The 20,469-nt window shown below is 33.7% G+C and overlaps 1 protein-coding gene and 1 pseudogene across 1 annotated transcript in view; one reads left to right on the top strand and one right to left on the bottom strand.

Annotated features, from left to right (window-relative positions):
• The window catches only part of LOC141494195 (semaphorin-3E-like), a 371,039-nt gene that overhangs the window by 335,826 nt on the left and 14,744 nt on the right, over positions 1-20,469 (top strand). The window lies entirely within an intron of this gene.
• Positions 13,852-14,298, bottom strand: LOC141493135 (methionine-R-sulfoxide reductase B1 pseudogene; annotated as a pseudogene).

Raw genomic sequence — 20,469 nt, 5'->3', positions numbered from 1 at the left:
TATATATATATATATATATATATATATATATATATATATGTTTAAAGATACATTTCATCAGTGTTCAAAGTCTAATTGCATATACATTTGATCAAATCACTCAATAAAACTTTTCATGTTCCTACCCCATTGACTGCTAAGTACAATTCTGACCACTTTTCATTTTGTTCAAGAGAAATAAATTTAGTTCCAATATACTTTTACTGAACTCCTTTCTTATAGTCTATTTTCACAAACAAAACAAAGCTCGCTGCCTCTCTTTCATTTTCCATATTTTCTATTTCCACATTGTTTGAATATCCCTCTCTCCGTTACACTTCCATCTCTTCAAGGTGAAACCATATCCGTTTTTTGGATTTTTTTCAGGAAGTACCTCTTCCATGAAGTTATCACTGATATGCTGCTGCTAGAAATGATAGCTGACTCTTTGGAACCCTCAAAGCACACATTGAATATTCATGTCCAGTTATGTTCATATATGTGTGTGTGTGTGTGTATGCAAACACATATACACAATAGCTTAAACTATGTTAGGTGAGATAATATACTCCAGAAAATCCAGAAACAAAATTTCCTCATGGAATTACAATTTAACAATAATTACAAAAATGATCTGGAAGTCTATTGCTAGAGGAGAATGATTTAACTTATGCCTAATAGACATGACCAATTATAGTGCTGAATTTTTTTTTAGCTTTATTTCATCAGAAGTGAATGAGATCTCCTTTTTAACCAATCATCACTTACTTAGCATAGGAAGGCATGAGAATATCTGATAATCTGATGTGAATATTTGCAATATGAGAATCATTGTATTATTAATGACTTTCTTCACACTGATTAATCTGTTTCAGATTAGAATTTTATTCTTATCTCATCTTGGGTAGAAAAATTTTACCTTGTCATTCTTTCTGAAATACTACATCAATAATTGTCAGCAATATCATTCTCATTTCTGCTGTAATTTGTGGCTTATCTCATATTGCTTTATTAAAACTATTTTTATCTTTTCTTCTTTGTATAGGGTTCTCTTAATTCACATGTGACAGTAGAGCTTGAATTAGAGACTAAATCTGTGATTCCATCGATGTAGATAACACTTAGAAGAGGATACTCTTTGTAATGGTGCAGATCAGTATATTCTTCACAAATTATTATCTTGGAAAAATATATATCATTCACTCAATAAATATTTATTAAATGCCTACTAAATGACAGACAACGTGCTACAATCTCGGAATACAAAAAAAGGCAAAAGATTCTTCTTGATTTATTTATTTATTGATATTTTTCATCTACATGCATACTTATAGTTTAGATAATTTCCTTCCACACTCCCTTCCTGCTCCCCTCCCCTCAACTGCAAACAGTCTGGTGAACATCGTACATATATATTTGTGCTTGATATATTTATGGATTAGTCACTTGATAGATTAGGAATTAGGACTAAGGGAAAAGAAAGAAAATCATGAGATCCAAAAGAAAAGCATGAGAGAAAATTTTAAAAAGTGAACATAACTTTCATTCAGATTCTGTAGGGATTTTTTTGTTGTTTTGTTTTATTTTGTTTTTTTCCCCTCTGGATATGGATAACATTGTCCATAACAGTCTCCCAGGGTTTTCTCCCTGAACTGCTGAAAGGAGCTGCATCCATCAAGGTTGATCAACTCACACTGTTGTTGTTAATGTGTACAATGTTCTCATTTTTCTGCTCACTTCATTCAATATTAGTTCCCATAATTCATTCCTTGCTTCTCTAGAGTTCAATCATCAAGAATTTTTTATATAACAATAATTCTCTATAATATTCAAATATTACAACTTGTTCCAGCATTCTGCAATTGATAGATATCCCCTCAATTTCCAATTATTTGCCAATACAGAAAAAAATTGCTATAAATATTTTGGAATATATGGAGCTTTTCTAATTTTTTAATGTTTTCTTCTGGATATATATCTGGTATTAGCATTGCAGGATCAAAGAGTGTGATCGGTTTTATGGCTCTTTGGGCATAGCACCATATTGCTTTCCAGAATGATTGGATCAGTTCACAACTTCCACCCATAGTGCATTAATATCCCAATCAATCCTCCAACAATCTCTCCAACAATGATTGTTTTTCCTTTTTGAGATCTTAGCCAATCTGATAGATGTGAGGTGATACCTCATAGTTGTTTTAATTTGCATTTCTCTAATCAGTAATCATTTGATGCATTTTTCATATGATTATATATAGCTTTAATTTCTTTATTTGAAAACTGCCTGTTCATATCCTTTGACCATTTATCAATTGGGCAATGACTTGTAATCTTATAAATTTGAATAAATATATCTATATATTTTAGAAATGAGACCTTTATCAGAGTCCCTAGCTGTGAAAATTGTTTTTCTGTTTTACATTTTCCTTCTAATCTTGGAAGCAAGATCATCCATTTTTGCAATTAATAATGAACTATTTTTTCTTTTGTCATAAGTTTCTCCCTTTTTTTCATAGAATCAATAGATACAGTATTTCTTGATCTATTAATTGATGAATGGTAAAGCTCTTTATGTCTAAGTCCTGTACCCCTTTGGACCTTACTTGGGTATAGAGTGTGAGATGGAGTCTATGCCTAGTTTTTTCCCTTCTATATTCTGGTTGTCTCCATGATTATTGTTGAATAGTGAGTGCTTATCTCTGAAACTGATGACTTTAGTTTTGTCAAATAGTAGATTATTATAGTCATTTGCTACTGTTTTTTTTAACCAATTCTAATCCACTCATCTGTTACTCTATTTCTTAACCAGTACAAGGCACTTTTAATGACTGCTACTTTCTAGTATAGTTTTAGAACTGGCAGAAGAAGGCTATCTTCTTTTACACTTCTTTTTCATCAGTTCCCTTGATATTCTTGATATTTCATTGCTCCATATGAATTTTGTTACTATCTTTCTTTTCTATCTAGGTAAAATGGTTATTTGGCAGTTTGATTGGTATGCCACTAAATAAGAATTTTAATTTGGGTAGGTTATCATTTTTTATTATATTAACTCAACTTAACCATGAGCAATTGACATTTTCCAGTTGGTTAAATCTGACTTTAGCTGTGTGAAAAGTGCTTTGTATTTGGGTTCATTCAGTTTTGGGGTTTGTGTTGGGAGGTAGATTCTCAAGTATTTAATGCTGGCTGCAATTGCTTTAAGATGAATTTCTCTTTCTATCTCTTGCTCTTGGGCTTTTTCATTCAGTAATAGAAATGTTGATGATTTACGTGTATTTATTTTATAGCCTGCTACTTTGGCAAATTTGTTTATTGTATCAAGCAGTTTTGCAGATGATTTTCTTCTTGGGTTCTCTAAGCTTACCATCATATCACCTTCAAATAATGAAAGTTTTGCTTTCTCATTGCCAGTTTTAATTCCTTCAATTTCTTTTTCTTCTCTTATTGCTAAAGCAAATATTTCTTATACCATACTGAATTATAATGAGATCATTTGGCATACCTGTTTTACACCTGTTTTACACATTATTGGAAATGCTCCTAGCTTATTGCCATTACATATAATATTTTTTATGGTTTTAGATAGATAATACTTATTATTTTAATTTATCCTTATACTCTCTTGTATTTTAATAGGAGTGGATATTGTATTTTATCAAAGACTTTTTCAGCATCTATTGACATAATCATATGATTTCTATTGATATTTTAATATGTTCAATTATCTTGAGTGCTTTCCTAATAATTCTTAATATTGAACCATCCCTGCATGCCTGGTGTAAATCCTACCTGATTATGGTATATTATCATAGTAATAACTTCCTGAAATTAGACTGCTAAAATTTATTTAAGATTTTAGCAGCAATATTCATTAGGGATATTGGTCTTTAATTTTTTGTCTGTTTTGGTTCTTCCTGGTTTAGGTATCAGTCATTATATTGGTGTCATGAAAGGAATTTGGCAGAACTCATATTTTTAAAAATAGTTCATATGGAATTGAAATTAATTGTGAATTGTTTGGCAAATCTATTTGTAAATCCATCTTGACTGGAGATTTTTTCTTCTATTATTTTTTTCTGAAATTAGAGTATTTAAGTATTTTATTTCTTTTCTGTTAATCTGAGCAGTTTGTATTTTTGTAAATATTCATCCATTTCACTCAAATTATCAAATTTATTGTGCACAGTTGGTCAAATAGCTCCAAATTATCTCTTTAATTTCCTCATAATTGGTAGTAAGTTCACCCTTTTCATTTTTGATGCTGGTAATTTGGTTTTTCTTCTTTCTTTTTTTAATCAGATTAATCAAAAATTTATTTTATTTTTTATAAAATCAACTCCTGTTTTACTTATTACATCAATGTTTTTCTTGCTTTTAATTTTATTACTCTTTCACTTGATTTTCAGAATTTCTAATCTGGTATTTAATGGGAGATCATTAATTTGTGTTTTTGAGATTTTTTTAGTTACCTACCCAATTCATTGATCTCCTCTTTCTCTATTTTATTCATATAAGAATTTAGAGATTTAATCAAATTTCCCCTAAATCCTGCTTTTGGCTATATCCCTCAAATTTTGATATGATGTTTCATTCTTGGATGAAATGATTATTTCTATGATTTGTTCATTGATCCACTTGTTCTTTAAGATTAATTTATTTAGTTTCCAAGTAATTTTTGGTTTATCCATCCATGGTCATTTATTACATGTATTTTTTGAATCGTAATCTGAAAACATGCATTTATTATTTCTGCCTTTCTGCATTTGTTTGTAAGGTTTTTTAATGCCACAGTATTTAGTCAGTTTTCTCATAGATCACATCTACTGCAGAGAATAAGATGTATTTTTCTCTCATTCAATTTTCTCCAGAAGTCTTTCATAGCTAAATTGCTAAGATTTTATTCACCTTATTAACTTCCTTCTTATTTTCTAGTTAGCTTTATCTAGTTCTGAGAGAGGAGTTTGAGGTCCCCCATTATTATGGTTTTGCTGTCTATGTAATCTTGAAAGTCATTCATCTACTTCTTTAAGATTTTGAAATCTATGCCACTAGGTGCATTTGTGTGTAATAATGATATAAATTCGTTTCCTATGTTTTTTTATGAAGATGCAGTTTCCTTCCTTATTCCTTTTAATAAGATCTATTTTGGCTTTTGATTTGTCTGAGATCAGGATTGCTACCCCATTTTTTTTATTTCGACTGAGCCATAATGTATGTTGCCCAGCCTGTGTATAACTCTCTACTTCAAATGTGTTTCTTGTAAACAATATATTGTAGAATTCTGGTTTTTAATCCATTCTGCTATCCACTTCTGATTTCTGGTTGAGTTCATCCTGGTCACATTTAAAGTTTAGATTGTGGGGCAGCTAAGTGGTGCATTGAGGGGCAGCTAGGTAGCGCAGTGAATAGAGCACCAGCCTTGGAGTCAGGAATACCTGGGTTCAAATCTGACCTCAGACACTTAATCATTACCTAGCCATGTGGCCTTGGGCAAGCCACTTTACCCCATTGCCTTGAAAAATCTAAAAATCTAAAAAAATAAAAGTAAAGTTTATATTGTTAATTCTTGACTTCTGACCAAGATGGCAGAGAGAAGACAGGCACTGTGTTAAGTACTCCTAGTTCCCTCTCAAAAATAACATGAAAGAAACTGATTAACAGAAATTTCATTGACAAAATCCAGAAAGAGAAGCTAGGAGAACACCTATCAAGAAGGTCTGTTTCAAGGGACCATGGGTGAACTGGGAGGTGAGAGCAGAGGGCCAGTGCAGGGACATCTGCTGGGGGAAACCAGAGGAACGGCCTCAGCTGCAGAGACTTTGGTGAGTGGTGAGGACAAAAACCAACTTTAATTGCAGAGTCTTTGGCTGGGCAGGAGAGGAGCTATGGGAGGGTGAGTTCCAGCACAGAGAGTCACTGAGTATCCCTGGAAAATGACCAGTTGGTCAAGGGACCTGAGCTCCATACTTTCAGCAGAGTCTTGTTCCCAGAACAAACAACAAACCACCCACCCCACCTCCTCAAGCTCAGGTGTGGGCAACAGAGTTCACTCAACTGAAAATGAGATTAACTCTCTCCCCCAGGACCCAGCCCAGTGCTCAAGGTCAACTCAGACCCTACTGCTGAGGGCCTGAAACACTCCAGAGAAAGCAACCAGCACCCCCCTACTAACTGGCCCTTGGAATTACTAAACCAAGTGAATATAGTCTCTAGGATCTTCAAAAGCAAACCTCTGAGACCCAGCCCCCCCCAACACAAGATCCAAGGAAGATGAAGAAAGGCTATCGAACAGGGGGACCCATGCAGAAATACCTAGAAGAAATAGATTCTAACCAAGAGAGATCTAGGACTTCTGAAGGGAATATGAATTGGTCTCCAGTCCAGAATGACTTCCTTGAAGAAATCATGAAGACTTTAAAAATCATTTGGAAAAACTGGGAAAAGAAACTCAAGAGAAAATTAACATCTCACAACAAGAAAACAAATCTTTGGAAAAAACAATTGGAAAAATACAAAATGAGACTAATTCTCTCAGATATTCAAATGGGCAAATTCAAAAAGAAAATGATTCTCTCAAACTATACTTGGGCAAATGGAAAACTCCATCAAAAATATAATTGACCAACTGGAAAAAGGAGTTGAAAAAGGTAAATGAAGAAATGGAATTGGTGGAAATGAATGACTTCATTAAACAATAAGATTCTGATAACAAAACCAAAAGATAAAAAAAAATAGAAGAAAATGTAAAATACCTCATCAGCAAAACCACTGACCTTGAGAACATATCAAGAAGGGACAAACTGAAAATTACATGCCTTCCTGAAAATATTGAATAGAAAGAATGTCTGGACTTAATATTACAGGATTTAGTGATGGAAAATTGCCCTGATATCATGGAGCTAGAGGGCAAAATAGTTATTGAAAGAATACATCAATCCCCTCTGGAAAGAGATCTTAAAATAAAAACACCATGGAATTTTATGGCCAAATTCCAGCACTATCAGATAGAAAAGAAAATCCTGCAAATGGCCAGAAAGAAACAATTTAGATACCAAGGAGCCACAGTAAGGATTAAACAGGACCTGGCTGAATCAATATTAAGGAATCGAAGGACCTGGAATGAGATATTCCAAAGAGCAAGGGATACAACTTTGGAATACAACCAAGAATCTGCTATCTGGCAAAGCTGAGTCTTCTCTTCCATGGGAAAAATTAGACAAATGGCAACCTTCCAAAATTTTCTGATGAAAATACCAGAGCTAAATAGAAAATTTGGATATCAAACAGGAGGCTCAAGAGATACATGAAAAGGTTAAAAAAAAGGTAAAAAAGATTATTAATTCTTTATTTCCCTTCATGTTATCTTTCTATTTGCATTTTTTCTTTCCCTTCCTTTTATTCCTTCTCACCAAAGTTTTTCTCCCTTTCCCACTGAATTTTTCTTTTTAACTTTCAAATTACTTTCACTTACATTTTCACCTTACCTTCTATCAGTCCCTTATTCCCTTTTCTTCCACCCCCACCTCTTCTTCCCTGTAAAGTAGGCTAGATTTTTAAGTCCAATTGGGAATGTATTTTATTCCCTCACCAAGCAAAATGTATACTCATTGTTCACAGCCTCTCTTTTTTCCCTCTACTATAACAGGTATTTGTGCCTCTTCACCTGATCTTATTAATCCATTAATGCCTTGCTTTCTTCTTTGTATATTTTTATCATTTTTGCCCTGTTTTGTACTTGAATCCTTTTTTTCAAATTTTACTCCTTTCAGCTCACCTGATAAAAGTATTATTAAATAAAATCAAAGGTTGATTGATGCTTAATTGATGCTAAGCTCAAAATACTATTAAAGTACAATCAATTAAAGGTTGATTGATTAACTGATAAGCAACATTGCCTCATAGTCTTTTAGAACCCTCCCCTCTTCTGTCTCATTAGAAATATACTACTCAAAAGTCATGATTCACATCAAATTATAATCACCTTAGACCTTACCCCCTTTTCAAGCACCCTCATGGACACACAATCCTCATGAGATAAAACATCATACAAAGTTAAATCATTTCATGAAACGTTTGTATCACCACCCAAGCTTACCCTCTTAGAAAATCCCCCCCCCCACTTTAGCTCCCCATCCATAGTACTTAAACCCTTATTAACTAAAGTAAAAATTGAGATAAAATCACTTAATTCTTTTGTTTAATTAATTAACATCTATTTTCATCCATATACACATGTATATTTTTAAGTTACAAAAATGTCCTTCCTTCCTCCCTTCCCACCCCCTCCCCTCAACTGCAAACAGTAAAGTTAACTTTGTACATACATTTTTGGATAAATATGTTTACATATTAGTCATTTTTGGTATGAGGAATTAAAATGAAGGGAAAGAGATGCATAAAAGATATTTTTAAAAAGTGTTCATCAGATTCTGAAGGGTTGATTTTTCTTTTTTGTTTTGTTTTATTTTATTTTGTTTTGTTTTTCTTCCTCTGGATGAAGATAACATTCTCCATAGCCTGTCTAATATGGTTGTTTTAGTTCTTTGGTCAGTTAAATTGAGCTGTTTCCATTAAGGTGGAACATTTCACAGTATTGTTAATGTGTACATTATTCTCTGACTTCTGCTACTTAACTGAGAATCAGATCCTGTAAGTCATTCCATGCTTCTATTGAGTTCAACCATTTATGGTTAGGGTCATGCACCATAACTTGTTTATCTATTCCACAATTGATGGGCATCCCCTCAATTTCTGATTCTTTCCTAATACAAAAAGAGCTGCTATGAATATTTTGGAACATGTAGAACTTTTCTCATTTTTTATAATTTCTTCTAGATATAGAACTAGAATTGGAATTGCTGGGTCAAAGAGTAAGAATAGTTTTATTGCTCTTTGGGTATAGTTGCATATTGCTTTCCAGCATGGTTGGATCCATTCACAACTCCACCAGCACTATATCAACGTCCCAATCCTCCCACAACCTCTCCAATATTGATCATTTTCCATATTTCTCATCTTGGTCAATCTGATCGGTGTGAGGTAAAACCTCATAGTTGTTTCAATTTGCATTTCTCTAATCAATAATAATTTGGAACATTTTTCATATGAATATAGATAGCTTTAATTTCTTCATTTGAAAACTATCTATTCATATCCTTTGACTATTTACCAATTGGGGAATGACTTGTAACTTTATAAATGTGAAGTAAACATATATATATATGTATATATATATATATAAATATATGTATATATATATATATGTATATATATATATATATTAGAAATGAGACATTTATCAGAACTACTAGCTGTAAAGATTGTTTCTCCTGGTTTCTTATCCTAGTAATAACTTGCTGTAGTCTCATTGATTAAATTTGTTTTAACACATTTGCATCAATATTCATTAGGGAGATTAGTCTATAATTTTCTTTCGCTGCTTTGTTATTCCTGGTTTAGGTTTTAGCACAGTGCTGGTGTCACAAAAGGATTTTGGCAGAACTCTTCTGCTACTTTCTAAAGTAATTTATGCAGAATAGGAATTCATTGTGCCTTAAAAGTTTGGTAGAATTAAATCCATCTGGACCTAGAGACTTTTCTTAGTGAATTTATTATTGGTTTATTTTTTTCTTTTTCTGATATTGGATTATTCAAGGAATTTATTTCCTCTCTTGTTAACTTGGGCAGTTTGTATTTTTGTAAATAGTCATCCAATTCACTCAAGGTATCCAATTTATTGGCAAAATGTTTCAACAAAGTAGCTTCAAATTATCTCTTTAATTTTTTCCTTGGTGGTTAGCTCACCCTTTTCTTTTTTGATACTGGTAATTTGATAACCTCCTTTCTTTTTTTAATCAGATCAACCAAAGGTTTGTCTATTCTATTGGCTTTTTCATAAAATCAGCTCTTAGTTTTATTTATGAGATCAGTGGTTTTCTTGCTTTCAATTTTATTAATTTCTCCCTTGATTTTCAGAATTTCTAGTTTGGTGTTTAATTGAGGATCTTTAATTTGTTCTTTTTCTAACATTTTTAATCGCATACATAATTCATTGAGCTCCTCTTTATTTTATTCATATAAACATTTAGAGATATAAAGTTTCCCCTCAAAACTGCCTCGGCTTTGTCTGTTAAATTTTGGTATGATATCTCATTAGTATCATTTTCTTGGATATAATTATTGATTATTTCTATTATTTGCTTTCTGATCCATCCATTGTTTAAGATGAAGTTATGTAATTTCCAATTAGTTTTGGATTTGTCTTTCCGTGACCCTTTACTACACGTAATATTTATTGTATCATGGTCTGAGAAGTGTGTATTTATTATTTCTGCCTTTCCACATTTGTTTAAAAGGTTTTTGTGCCCCAGTATATGGCCAATTTTAATATAGATGCCAAGTACTTCCAAGTACTTCTATTCCTATTAATTTTTCCTCCAGAGGTCTATCATATCTAAGTTTTCTAAGATTTAATTCACCTTCTTAACTTCTTTCTTGTTTATTTTGTGACTAGATTTATCTAGTTCTGAGAGAGGGTAGGTTGTGGTCCCCCATTATTAAAGTCTTACTGTTTATGTCTCCTTGTAATTCACTCTATTTTTCCTCTAGGAATTTGGATGCTATGGCACTAGGTGGATACATGTTTAGTAATGATATAATTTCATAACCAATGGTGCCTTTTAAGAAGATGTTGTTTCCTTCCTCATCCCTTTTGATGAGCTTTTACTTTATCTGAGGTCAGGATCACTACCCCGATGTTTTTACCTCAGCTGAGGCATAATATATTTTGCTCCAACCTTTTACCTTTACCCTATGTGTGTCTCTATGCTTCAGATGTATTTTTTTGTAAACAACAAATTGTAGGATTCTGGTTTGTAATCCATTCTGCTATCTGCTTCTGTTTTATGGGGCAGTTCATTCCATCCACATTTACAGTTAAGATTACCAATTCTGTATTTCTCTCCATGCTATCTTTCTTCATTCATATTTTTTCTTTTCTTTCCTCTTATTCCTCCTCACCAAAATTTTACTCCCTTTTCCCGTTGAGTTTTCTTTTAAAATTTAACTTTTAGTTTATTTTCATTTTTACTTTTGCCTTCCCTTTTATCAGTCCCTTCTTCCTTTGTCTTTCCCTTTCCCCATCCCCCCTTCCCTGTTGATTAGGATAAATTTTTAAACCTATGTGGAAATGTATATTATTCCCTCCCTGGGCCAAGTCTATTAAATAGAATGTACTCAGAGTTCACAATCTCCCTTCTTTCCCTCTAAAATTATAAATTTTTGTGTGTCTTCACCTAGTATTATTTATCACTCAGGTACTATTAACTAGATATTATCACCCACAGTTTGATTATTTGATTGCTTGATATTGTTATCAAAGTATATTTGCTTGATTGCCTAATAAACTGCATTGTCTCAAATTGCATCCAATTAAATTTATAATCAATTTTTACCTTACCTCCTTTTCAAGTACTCTCCAAGAACACAGTCTTCCTCATGGGCCAAAGTACCATCCAAAGCCAGATCATTTCTTGAACTATTTGTACCCCAGACGTATTTTCTCTCATACTTTAAACCCCCTCCCCATCCAGGGTTCATAACCCCTTGTTAAGTGAAGCATGGCTTACATTTTCTCACACTTTACTCCCCCCACCCAACATGCACACCCAGGGTACTTAACCCCTAGCTAAGTGAAACATGGCCTATTTTCTTTCACACTCCCCCCAGGGGGTACTTAAACCCTTGTTAAGTGAAAGGTGATTTAGGTCAAACCCTGATCTAATTAACTGCAAGAACCTTAAAGGGCTCCAAGAACTGGGAGGCTCTGGAGGTCTCACCTGAGAACTTTACAAAATGATTGTAAATTATAGAAACACTGACTCAAGACTCCCCATTTTATGATGCCCTCATTAAGCAAGAAGCTAAATTTTGTCAGCACAGCGGGATTAAAGTGGGTCAAAGTATAATGATTCACTTAAATTTAAAGTTAACATGCCTATTTTTCATCAGGGCTTGTTGTCTCAAACATAGTGAAGTCATCTTGGACCCCTTCACTGGAAAGACAAGACCCATCTATACCCTTATCCTTTAAATCCAATCTCTTCAATTATATTTGACCCTTTAATTATCTTAAGAGAAGTAAAGTTCTCAAGAATTAGAAGTGTTATATCTTCCCTTTCAGGGTGTTGAGTAAGGTTTTGTTTTATTTTTTGCTTCCCCTTTTATTTACCTTTTATTTTTTTTTACTCAAAATGATTCATACTTTTATTCTATATAATGATTTTTTAAAACTGTGAAGTGATTTTTTTTAATGCAATCATTGTCATATAGACAAGAAAACACGAGGATACTTCAAGGAGGTGTGATTTTTATGGGTATGGACAGCAGCTGTGCTTAACTTAGAAAAATAAATTTTAGAGAGTTGCCTGAGTCTCAGAGAAATTAAGTGCTCATAGATACACAGTTAGTAAGTGCCAGAAATAAATTTGGAGCCAAGATATTTCTGTCTCCAAATCTGAGATAATAGAATGGTTAAAAATCTTTTGAAGGATGATACGTATTGTTCAGTGTCATCTCTTTACAAAAAACGTGACAAGTATACAGGAGAATTTATGAATTACATGGGAGCCATAAGGATGTACATCTTCCTTCCTGAAAATGAACCAGTCTCTAACACTTATGATAGATTTCTAAGAACTTTACATCATCTGAGCCAACAGGTCTAAAATATGCTATTCTTATCAGCAAATGAAGACCTTGGCAGTCTTGTCAAGAAAGACAGTATGACTTAGGAATAATAAAACGGTAAAGGACCTTCTCTTCAATTCATCTATGGGGATTGACAAAACAAAAAAAAAAAATCCATGAGGCTTTTTCCCTCTCTGTCAGGAAAATGAAAATTGATCATTAAAATGAGGGTGGTGCTGAGCAATAACGGAAGGAGAAAATGCTTAAATGTGGAAAAAGAAGTAGCCTTTTCCCCATTCAGAGGTAATTGACCAACTATGTTTCTTAAGTCCAAGAAACACAAGTTGCAGTGAAACATTTTTAAAATATATCTTTACAATTCATTACATGTAAATCAAAGTTGAAAAAAAATCTGTCCTGTTTTCTGACTTGGTCACTAACCTTCATCACCTTGGTCATCCTAGAAGGCTTTAACCATGGTAATTCATACTGTGACCCCAAATCAAAATAACAGGATAAGATTTTCAGGATTTGTATTCTTCATAAAATCTTTGTGGAAATCTGGTTTATGTTACTTAAAGTCAATCAAAATTCTTTTTCAAAACTAGACCATATGGAGTTCAGAAGACCATCATTTGAAACCTCAGGAAGCTAGAGGGCACACTGATAAAGAATATGCTGAAATTAAACAGGAAATGAATGACTGTCTCACACTAAAAATTCTATCTCCTTATGGTCAAAGCTAAGGAAAATCTAAGTTTTATATATATATATATATATATATATATATATATATATATATATATACATTGGAATTTACACTTTTTCTAAAAAAAATTCCAATTTAGCTCTGATACAATAGGTAGCTGTTCCTCATTGAGTTTTTTTCTTCTCTGCTCATTCCCTAAATATTGTTCCTTTTCTAGATAGATACTACCTAAAGGAAATGAGGAGAAGCAATCCATAACCTTGGAAACTGTGTTGTATTGGAACTTAGTGGATCTGGATTTAAATCCCCTCTCTACCATCCCTTGTGTGGCCTTCTTCAGTTCAGTTTACTTCTTTGGCCATCCTTTGTTTCAGCTGCACAGGAAGGGGCTGGACTACATTCCTTCAAAGATGTTCTTCTTGCCATTTAGGATTTTTTGATTTCAAGGTCTTTATTGTTTCTTCAGTGGCCTCTAGATCCACAGGTCTAAACTTTTATGAACTCCAATTCCAATCAATGACTTCAAAGCAAGTTGGTAGTTGCAATGTGTCCAATCACCAGTATTTCCTCCTTACTGCCCAATTACTTACCCTTTGGGGCTGAAGTTTCATTGCCTTTAGGAATGAACTTCAGAGAACTACTGAATATTCAGAAGCAAGACTGGCCCTTCTTTGGTGCATCACTGATAACCTCATGACCCAGGCCATTGCCACACTTGCCACAGGCTTCTGGCCGACCAAACTCTGGAAGCTTGGACACACTGTTTGCATGTATTGTCTCAGTGAAGGCTTAGGCCATGGAGAGGAATGTTCATAATTTGAGCATCTGGAAAAGAGCTCATAACTACATTTGGCACAAACATAGATACCTGGCTCGAAGTGGTTCTGGAAAACCTCTCTGCGAAAAGAGCAGAAAGACATGGCAAGGAATGGCCACACCGCTGGCTCCCACAGTGCACTGGCTGCCAGCATGTGCCCTCGTCTGGGTCTTTCTCATTTACTTTTAATGCAACTCTTGAGTCCTGTATTTGGCAATTGAATTCTCTATTCAGTTCTGGTCTTTGTGTCAGGAAACTCTGGAAGTCTTCTATTTTGTTGAAGATCCATTTTTTTCTGACAATATATATTGAATTTTTCAGAGTAGCACATTCTAAGTTGTAATACCAGGTCCTTTGCTCTCTTAAATATACTATTCCAGTTTTTCTGATCCTTCAATGGTGAGGCTGATAGGTCCTGTGTGAGGCTTATTGTTTTTCCTTTGGATTTGAATTGTTTTCTTTTTGCAGCTGGCAATATTGTCTACTTTATTTGAGAGTTCTAGAATTTGGCTATAATAACCTTTGAAGGTTCCACCCCGCCCCCAGAGGTGCTGTGGACTTTTCAATTATTTTATTGTTTTCTTGCTCTAGTAGATTTGGACAGTTTTTCCTTATAATTTCCTGCATGATGTTTTCCAGGTTCTCTTTTTGGTCCAGGCTTTCTAGTAATTTGTTGATTCATAGATTGTCTCTTCTGGATCTATTTTCCATGTCAGCCATTTCCTCTAAAAGGTACTTTACATTTTCTTCAGTCTTTTCAGCCTTTTTAATTTATTTGATGGAATCTTATAGTCTTATAGATTCATTGGCTTCTATTTCTACAATTCTAATTTTTAGGATTTTATTTTCCTAAATTAGCTTTCACATTTTCTTTTCCAGTTGAGTATTTTTATTTTTAATGAAGTTGATTTCTTTGGTCAATTTTTGATAATTTTCCTGCATAACTCTCATTTCTTTTTTCCATTTTTCTTCTTCCTCTCTTCTTTGGTTTTTAAATTCTTTTTAAAGGTCTTCTATGAGTTTTTGTATTTGAGTCCAATTTACGGACTGTTTTGAGTATTCCCTTGTGAGTAATTTTTTGCTGATTTCTTCTTCTGACATAGCATTGTTATCATCTTTATCTGTAGTTTTCTATAGTGAATGCTCTTTTAGCTTTTCTGCTCATCTTTGTTGTTTTAGCTCTGATCCTGGGTTATAGTGAGCATAGATCCAAGCTTTGTTTTTTTTAATTGGGCCTGGGGTCTATTCTGACTTGTACTTGGCCAAGATACTGCCTATGTAGCCAAGGCCTTGCCTTTGTAGAGGTTTGTTTCTTCCTTTGTGTCCACATTCTGACTTAGCAGAGGTTTGTTTCTGACCCAGTCCTGTATTTTACTCCAGTGTTCCCAGGGTTCAGACTTTTTTGGGGTTGGGATCTTCCTTGCTGGCTTATTATCTAGTTTCTGGGACCTCAGCTGTTGGCAAGTTGTCAGAACAAGGATTGCACTGTAGCTAAGAGCCTCCTGCTGGGAGTTGTAGCTTGAATGTCAGAATAGAGGCCTCATTTATATTTAATAGGGAAAAGCTCCAGGAGCATGTTAACTTCAAACCAACATCTTGGCTCTGTCCTGGAAATAAGACTTCCTAATTACTTTATGTCCAATTATTCTAAGTAGATTTCCACCTTCTGTCCTTATGGTACTACAAACCTTTAAGTATGTAGTGAAGTAAAATCACTTCTGATTTAATTAAGTATAGAGCCTTTAAGTACTCTAAGTACTGGAATATTCTACAGGTCTCTCTTAAGAACTTTCCAATTGATTATAAGCTATAGGCATAGCTTATGGCATAGGTCTGCCCAACATAGGATGCCCTCATCAGATAAAGTGCTGAGAGTTATGAGTAAGACAGAATTAAAGTAGACCAAAGGAACCATGAGACACATAAGTTTAGAGTAAACACCCAAACTTTTCACCTGGACCTGTGGTAGAGCATTCTATACTGTTATTGGTCTGATCAGCCACAGTTGAATACTCTGTATTGTTTCAAACATAGTGAGGTCATTTTGGGCTTCATCAAAAGAAGGACAGGAACCAACCATAACCATATCCTCTAAGTGTAATCTTTTTATCTATATTCAACCCTTTAACTATCCTAATAAAAATACAATTCTCAAGAATTACAAGTGTTATCTTCCCTCGTAGCCATATATACAATTTAATGTTCTTGACTAACATTTGTTTCATTTTTTTCCCCTTTCCATTTTCCTATTTATGCATCTTTTGAGTCTTGTATTTGATGATTGAGTTCTCTGTTCATGTCTGGTTTTTAACAAAGAAATTTGCAAACCCTCAATTTTTTTGAACATCAATCTTTTTCCCCTGACAGAATATGCTGAATTTTGTAGGGTAGTAAATTCTTGACTGTAATTCAAGGCCTTTTGTCCTCAAAAATACCATATTCCAGATCCTCTGATCCTTCAGTGTTGAAGCTGATAAGTCCCCTGTAAATCTGATTGTGCTTCTTTTGTATTTAAATTTCTTCCTTTTTTTTCAGCTTCCATTATTTGACAATTTTAGAATTTGGCTCTGATAGCCCTTTGAGTTTTTCTCCTGGGTCTCTTTCTGAAGGAATTCTATGTATTCTTTCAATGGAGAATTTGTCTTCTTAATCAAGCAGATTTGGACAGTTTTCTATAATAATTTCCTGAAATATATTTTCTAGATTCTTTTTTAATCTAGGCTTTCTGGCAGACCAATAATTCATAAATTATCTCTCCTGGTTCTCTTTTTCTGGGTCCTTAATTTTTCTAGAAAGGTACTTTGCATTTTCTTCAATTTTTTCAGTCTTTTTATTTTGTTTGATGATATCTCGATGTTTCATAGATCCATTGGTTTCTATTTTCCCATTCTAATTTTTAGGATTTTATTTTCTTCAGTTAGCTTTTGTGTTTACTTTTACAATTGCTGAATTGCTGAATTGCATTCTCTTTCTAGACAGTTAATTTGAGTTTTAGATGAGTTGAATTCCTTTTCCAGTTTGTCAATTTTATTTTTTGAAGAGTACATTCTTTCTCTAGTTGACTATTTTTTCTTTTAAAGAAGATGATTTCTTTAGTAAATTTTTCATATTTTCCCTGCATGTTTCTCATTACTTTTTGCCATTTCTTCTTCTTCCTCTCTTCTTTAGTTTTTAAATTCTTTTTAAAACTCATCTATGAGGTGATGAATTTGAGTCCAATTCAAAGACCCCTTTGAGACTTCCCAGGTAGGTAATTTTTCACCTCCTTGTTCTTCTGAGTTCTCATTTTTATCATCTCTTTCTGCATAGTAACTTTTTATGGTTAGCACTCTTTTAGGATTTTTTGCTCATTTTGATTTTTTGAATGCTCCTGGGATTTAGGGAGTATAGATCCAAGTTTTTTGTGTTGAGGCTGGAATTTCATCCTTGTCTTATCACTGATCAAGATGTTGCCTATGCAGCCCAGATTTTGCCTATTCAGAGGTTTGTTTCTTCCTTTATGTCCAGGCTCTGCCTATGTAGTGGTTTATCCAACCCAGTTCTATCTTTTGCCATGGTATTCCCAGGGTTCAGACTTTGTTTGGGGTTGGAACTGTCCCTACAGGTTTGCTATCCACTCACCAGGACCTGCACTGCACTGTAGCTAAAAGTCTCCGCTGCTTTCCCACTCTCCCCCTAGTTGAGCTTTACTTCCCCCTTTTCCCTGAATAGACAGTCCTTCAATAAAGATCCTAAATGATATCTAAAGTTGAAAACTTTTTTTTTTATCTTGTCTTTTTTTCGGTGGGATATGTCGCTTTAATATCTTTGTAGAGACAACATTTAACAGTGTGTAGGGAAAATCTCTGGGAACATGCTAGCTTCACCCCACCATCTTGGCTCCACCTCTTGCTGCCTTCTATGTTGTCTTTTTCCTCTCCGAGCTTTCAAGAAGCTTACAGTCTAATTGATGACAATAACAAGGAAAATGGAGAGAAGGATAATAAAGACAAGGAAAAGGTAGAGAAAAAGGAAAAGGGAATGGAAAGATAAGTAAATGAGGAGGATGAGAAGGAAAAAAGGAAAAGACAAGGGAAAAGATAGAGAACAAGAAGATGGAGATGGAAAAGGAAGCAGGAGAAGCAGAAGGAGGTGGAGAAGAAGGAGGAGGAGGTGGTGGTGCAGGAGGAAGATAATGAAGACAATGAAGACAAAGACTGAGTTGCTGAATGTCAAATATTGAATATGTGTCAGAAGAAGAAGAAGAAGAACTGGAGCCTAGGTCTTCTCACCTTTGAGATCAGCTGTTTCTCCATTACAATGCACTATGTCTATAAAATTTTTACTTTAACAAGTATAAGTGATTCTGTATAATGGGTAAGTTCTATGTCCTATCATTGCTTTTATTTCGAGAGATTTGGGATACAAAACCTTGCTTTGGTTCAAATATCCAAAGAAATTTGTTAATTTCTTTATATTCTTTCTATTCTATACTCTCGAGGCAAATCATATAAATTAAGGATCAGTATAGAAAACATTTCTCAGAGAAGATATTTCATGAGAAATTTAACCTGTCATAAAGACATCATCATCATCATCATCTGCAACTACCATGGATTACTTCTGGTTTTACTTATTGGAACCAATTGGAATCAATAAGTTCTTAGATACAATTATTATTCTTTTATATCTTGTACTTTCAGTCTCATTATATAAATGCTGTTTTTAATTGTTTTGCATAAAACTCAATTAAATTACAAACAGTAAAGAAGCATTGGAGAAAATGATGGCTTAATGTAATTCCTTCAAGAAATACTTTAAAGGGGCGGCTAGGTGGCACAGTGGATAGAGCACCTGCCCTGGAGTCAGGAGTACCTGAGTTCAAATCCAGCCTCAGACACTTAATAATTACCTAGCTGTGTGGCCTTGGGCAAGCCACTTAATCCCATTGCCTTACAAAAACTTAAAAAAAATACTTTGATATTAAAGTGCAGTTGAATACTATTGTGTTGACTCTATTCCCTCATTTCTCTATAGACATATGATCCAATCCAATTGCCATAGTTCTGTAGGAACTTTAAAGGCCTACAAATAATCACCTTTCAGATTTCCATCTATTGTCACCAGTTTGTGTTTGCCACTCCCCCCCCCCCCTCATTTCAGGCAATTTACAAACAGGTTACAAGGATAGCCATCAAGCCTCACCTATTCCTAAAAAAAGGAATTTCTGCTACAGAACCTCAAAATAATTGTAATTTGAATGCTTATTTCTTCCATAGGAAAAACATTTCCAATTTGGGGTAGGTAAAATAGGAAGGGAAAAATTCTTCCTTTTTTAAAACTTAAAGCGTGATATAAGTTTGTTATTTTTCTTCAATATGATGATGATCATCATCATTGTTTCCAACTACCATGGATTATGTCTAGTTTTGCTTATTGGAACCAATAAGAATATTTCTTCTACAAGATAAACCTTCAGGTGCTTAAAATAACTATCACATTCTTCCTACATGTCTCCAAACTAAACATCAGTGGTTGTTTCAACCAACTCACTTGTGGCATGGACTCCAGTGCCTTCATAAATCATCACTGCCTACCTCTGTCTGTGCTCTAACTTCTTCTGATACTTTCTATCATATGGTATCTAGAACTATAAACATTATTCGATATGTGGTCTTACAGGAGCCAAGTACAATAGCACACTCTGCTGGTATTGGACCTATCACAGAAGTATGAAGTTTGTTGTTGTCTTTTGACCTATAATGAACTTTCCACTTAACTGTATGATAATGTAGTCATATATTTCTATCTTGTTGATAAGGAGAACTTGAGAGACTTTGTAATATCCTTTGCTGAAATTTCAGCTTACTATATTGTTAATATTTCAATAACCTACATTTTACCATGTTTATTTTTTTAAAAAAGAAAGAGACTTTTATGGAATTACTTGTCTAGATGAAGTTCTGCTAGGTCTTACTGAGCTCAGGAGTTGGCTAATATTGTCTGAATATGTTTCATTTTATCTTTCCTTTTGTGTAATGTGAATAATAAGTTAAATATATTTATTTTAAATGTCCAAACTGTCAATTTTGTTAAAATGGAGAAATTTGAAAAATTTAAATATGCATTTTATTTTCTTCAAATTCCAAAATTCATTATTATTTTATAAAGTGTGCTTTCCATTTAACATGCCAAATAAGGAAAGGATAAAGTATCAATATATTTTATTCAGGAAATTTTTCATAATATTGGGTAATAATACCATATGTTCAAAAGCAGAGGGTATTAAGTATGA

Source organism: Macrotis lagotis, chromosome 7 (assembly GCF_037893015.1).
Source record: "Macrotis lagotis isolate mMagLag1 chromosome 7, bilby.v1.9.chrom.fasta, whole genome shotgun sequence".
In the NCBI taxonomy this organism is placed as follows: Eukaryota; Metazoa; Chordata; class Mammalia; order Peramelemorphia; family Peramelidae; genus Macrotis; species Macrotis lagotis.
Note: the sequence above shows the minus strand (reverse complement) of the source record. Positions and strands in the feature narration are given on the sequence as shown.